This window comes from Octodon degus, unplaced genomic scaffold (genome assembly GCF_000260255.1).
Source record: "Octodon degus isolate 3935 unplaced genomic scaffold, OctDeg1.0 scaffold00005, whole genome shotgun sequence".
Taxonomy (NCBI): domain Eukaryota; kingdom Metazoa; phylum Chordata; class Mammalia; order Rodentia; family Octodontidae; genus Octodon; species Octodon degus.
The window spans coordinates 26,274,003-26,278,914 of NW_004524581.1; the positions used below are offsets into that span (position 1 = coordinate 26,274,003).

The 4,912-nt window shown below is 47.1% G+C and overlaps 1 protein-coding gene across 2 annotated transcripts in view; it reads left to right on the plus strand.

Moving 5' to 3' along the window:
* Nucleotides 1-4,912, plus strand: part of CUNH6orf89 (chromosome unknown C6orf89 homolog) — a 35,438-nt gene that overhangs the window by 969 nt on the left and 29,557 nt on the right. The window lies entirely within an intron of this gene.

Consider the following 4,912-nt stretch of genomic DNA (forward strand, 5'->3'; position numbering starts at 1 on the left):
AAAAAAAAAAGTGAAATAGATGGGATGGCCCATGGTTCACTTAATAGATGAAACGGTGTGCTAGCTATCCTTTTTAGCCAAGGAAATTGTACTTTTGAAAGTAAACAGATGCAAAACAGCATGACATTATAGAACATGAGAAAGGATTGGTGGAATATTAAACTGAAGAGATAAGCAGTGTAAGTAATTTGGACTTTTTTTTGCGGGGGGGGTTAATTTATTTTGGCAGTACCAGGGATTAAACTCAGGCCCTTGCGCTTGCCGGGCAAACACTTATTCTACTGAACTACCTCCCCGGCCCCTGTTTTTGTTTTTGCGATGGTCTGGCTATGCAGTTCAGATTGCCCTTAAACTCATTAGCTGAGGTTGGCTTTAAACATGATGATCCTCCTGTTTCAGCCTCCGAGTGCTGGGATTACAGGGCTGTGTCCCCAACTCTGGCTTGGATTTCATCTTATAACAGTTATTGGGTATTTGTCTGATACTGGAACAAATATTTTACATATATCACTTATAATCCTTTTGATCTGCCAAAAAAAAGAAAAAGTTTTGGGGCCGGGGGGATAGCTCAGTAGAATAAGCGCTTGCCTGGCAAGTGCAAGGGCCTGGATTCAAGCCCCAGTTCTGCCAAAAAAGAAAAAAGAATAATCCTTTTGACTTGTGAGGCAGATATAATCATCCCCTTTTTGTAAGTGAAAAGTAAGGCTTAGGCGAAGTAGTAATAGTAGTACATTGTGGCTATACAGTGGGTGGAAAAACCTAGGCTTTGTGCCCAGCTCTTACTCATCCAAGGCAGTGTCTTAACCACTTGTGGGTGCCCACCAGTGCGCGGGGCTCTTAGAAGGTGTTTGGCTCCCAGAAGAGCAGCTAGAGTTGTGGGTGGGGTGGAGAGAAGGTGAGCTGACAGCAGAGACCAATTCTTTATATATAAAGTCCCCAGGAAGCCTTGGAGAACCTCCCCTGTGCCCTTGGCAGAGTGCTGGAGAGTGATGGATGTGAGAACAGCGGGCATTTAGGGATCCTTCGGTGGGGTGAGGTCACATTGTTAAATTTGGAGAACTAGTGTTTCCTTGCAGAAGCCCACCTGAGGAAGAGTGGGTTGATCAGGGAGGTAGGAGTTCAGCCATGGATGTGGCAGGTTGAAGCCAAAATGGCAGCAGCTGGTAGGCAGGTGGGTAAGCAGCTGGACCTGGGGGCCTGGAGGGAGTTCCGGCCAGGGGAGACCTGGGAGTCAGGAGCGGCTGGTGGTCAAAGTCCTGAGGGCATGAGAAGGTCAAGGGCAGCTGGGGTGTTTCAGCTGCTGGCAAGAGAGAGAATTGGGCCAAGGTTGACAGCACCCGAGAGGGGGGCAGTGGGTGGCCGTGGTCACTGCCACCAAACCAGCTAAGGAAATAATGAAATCACCCTTCGGGCTTGGCATTTGGAAAGCTGGTGGCGCCCTCAGGAGCGCTGGGCAAGTGCAGGGGACAGACACAGGACGTCAGCAGGTCAGGAAAGGGCTTGACAGGACGGGCAGGAGAAATGCAGGACTGGAGAGCCACAGAGGGATGGCTCGTTCCTATTTGAATAGGACCTGGAGAAGGGAGGATTGGCATAGGTAGACGTAAGTTTACAAATGTGGAGACCCCTTCAAATATGTCAGCCATTAAAAAAAAAAAAGTCAGCCATAAAAAATCAAAACAAAACAACCAGGCAGGGGAGGTAGCTCAGTGGCATAAGCTCCTGCCTGGCAAACGCAAGGTCCCAAGTTTGATCTCTAGTACTGCCCCCCCAAATGGATTTGTTGTAAATTAAGTAGATCAAAGATACACCACAGCCAAATGCAATATATGATCACTAGTTGGCTCTTGGATCTTTAAAAATGTATGTTGTCTTTTGTGTGTGTACTTGTTAGGGAAATTTGACTGTGGACTGAAGAGTCAGAATGTCAGAGATTTGCTAATTTTGATGGGAATGGTGGCAATTCCTGCAGTTAGAGAGGATGCTGTCCCTGTTAGGAGCTGCATGCTGATGTGCGTAGAAGTGCTGGGCGTGTGCTGCAGCTGACTTCCACATGATTCTGGTGGAAGTGGACAGGGACACAGCAGGTAGGCCAGGCGCTCACCATGGACGGATCTTAGTGAGAGGTGCACTTTGCACTTTTCTGCACAGCGGGCACAGTTCGTTGTGCCTGTCTGCTTCTCCAGAAGCTTGACATTGAAGTGAACTCATTTCAAAATAAAAACTTTGGAGAAAAACGGACTGGAAGGTGCAGCCTTTTTCTCCCTTTACTAAGGAAGAGGCACATTTTCAGTGACAGAGATGCACAGAAAGAGCTCCATGCAGCTCAATAGTTGAGTGCTTGGTTAGCATGAAAAAGACTCAGTGGATGATAAAGTGAGAGAGGGCCATTGAGATAGCTCAGCAGACTAAGCACCTGCTTAGGTAAGTGCAGGGACCAGGGTTCAATCCCCAGTACCACTTGCCACAGCAGTGCCAGCCCACCCCCAGACATACTGAGCAGGCCTCCAAGACCCAACGAGTTGAGTTGGAGCTTCATAGTGAAACTGTACCAAATACATTAAAAAAAAAAAAAAAAGTGGGGAGAAAAGGAAAAGTTCCTTAACTGTGACTTTTTTGGGGGGCATTTTATATTTATTTTTTGTTTGTTTTTTGTCTTTTGTTTTCCTGAGACAGGGTCCCATCATGGTGTGAGGTGCAGGCTGGACTTGAACTCACTATGTAGCCTAAACTGACCTTGAACTCACAGTAATCCTGCTTCAGCCTCCCAAGTGCTAGGGCCTGCCCTACCACACCTAGCTTTAACTTTCTGTGTTTGAGGCGGGGCCTTGAAATGTAGTGCAGGTTGGCCTTGAACTCGCAATGATCCTCCTGCCTCACCCTTCTGAGTGCTAGGATCACAGGTGTGCATCACCAGGGCGGGCTTGTTTTAACTATTTTTTTAACTTTTAAGAGAACTTCTATACTGTATACTGTTTTCTGTAGCAGCTTTACGTTCCCACCAACAGTGTGCCATCCCTATACATTTTAAGCACTTTTTCTTTTTTTTTTTTGCAGCACCGGGGATTGAACTCAGGACCCTGTGCTTGGCCAAGCAAGCACTTATTCTACTGAGCTATCTCCCTGGCCCTTAAGCACTTTTTTGCAGTTTTAAATTACTACTTTTGGGCTGGCCAGATAGCTCAACAGACTAAAGTACCTGCTTAGGCAGAGCACAGGGGCCGGGGCTCTCCGTGCCAGCACCCCCTCCACACACACACTGAGATGGCAGTTGAGACGGCCTAGTGGTGTGCACCTGTAATCCCAGCACTTGGCAGCTGAAAACAGGAGAATCATTATGAGTCTGATCTATATAGTGAGACCCTACTGTAGACCCTATACTAAATACATAATAAAATAAAGTATTACTTGTATAAGCTAAGGAACATTTTCCCCTTTGGTAGAATATATCTTCTCTTAGTAGAAATCATGAGACAAAGTAGACTGGAATAGAGCCGCAACTCTGAAGAATGCACATATAGTGCATATTTAACATAATACTGGATACTCATGCAGGACAACGCGAAAATAGAGTGCTGGGTGTGATAGCACATTGCCTGTAATGTTAGAACCCAAGAGGCTGAGGCAAGAGGATCCTAGGAGTTCAGGGCCAGCCTGGACCATATAGCAAACCCTGTCTTGAAAAAAAGAGCAAAACCAAAAGAGATATTGCAAGAACAAGACCCCATTCACATGATTTTTTAGACTATAAGGTTTTAATTCTCTTTTGTTCTTAATATTTTATTGTAATTGAGTAATAAAACTTGATCATAGGTGTCTGTGTAAAGGAAACATACCTATAGATCTGGTACCTTGAGTGCTGTCAGACATCCCCTGGTGCCTGGAATGGGTCCCTGTGGGGGGTCTCCTGTGTGAATCCCAGTGACCACCCTGTGCCTTGCAGGTTTCAGAAGCCGACTCTTCCGCACCTCCCCGTGGGGCAGCGCTCACCCCAGCCCGGGCTGGACCTTCCTTCTGGAGGTAAACTGTCTGCCAGTCGCGGTCCCCCAGCAGGCACACTCGTCTGCAGCCATAATACCGTGTTCTATAATTTTGAAGGGACAGCCAGATGCCAGTGATATCCCTCAGTGTGACACTCAAATGTGCCTCCAGTTTATAGGGAACATTTTGGGGGGGTCACTGGTCACAAAACCAAGAGATGGAAAAGGACGGGTTGGTAGTTTGCCCTTTCTGCGGGGATCTCTATAGCTGCAGCTCTGAGTGGCTCCTGTCGCTGACTCTTCTGTGCCCAGTGACATCCTGTAGAGTTAAGCTAGGGACTGGGTTGTGATTACAGAATGAATAGAGGGAGCCGGGTATAGTGCCGCAGGCTGTAATCTCAGCACTTGGAAGGCTGGGGCAGGAGGATGGCTGTGAGTGCTAAGGCCAGCCTGGGCTCCTTGGCGAGACCCTGTGTCAAAAAAGCTACCCAAAATGTACAACTCTGCAGCTTTTAATATATTTACCAAGTTGTGTAAATATCACTGCTTTTTAAATTAATTTGTGTGTGTGTGTGTGTGTTACTGAGGATTGAACCCAGGGCATTTACACTGAGGTACGTCCCTAGTCCACTTCCAATTCTTACTTAGAAGAATTTGCTGGGGATGGGGGTTGCCCAGTAGCTCAGCTGTTTAAAATGCTGCTTGGGCAAATGTAGTCTGGTGCAGGGGACTGCGGTTTGATCCCCAGCCCCAGAAGCTGCACCACACCCCCACCCTTAAGGCAGCCAGAACTAGCCAAAAAAAAAAAAAAGAATTTTGGGCGCTGGAGACTGAACCTAGGCACTTTGTATGGAGTTAGATCCCCACCCCTTCCTTATACATCTTAAAATTTTTGAGTCAGGATATTGCCAGGTTTCCCCAGGCTGGGCTCA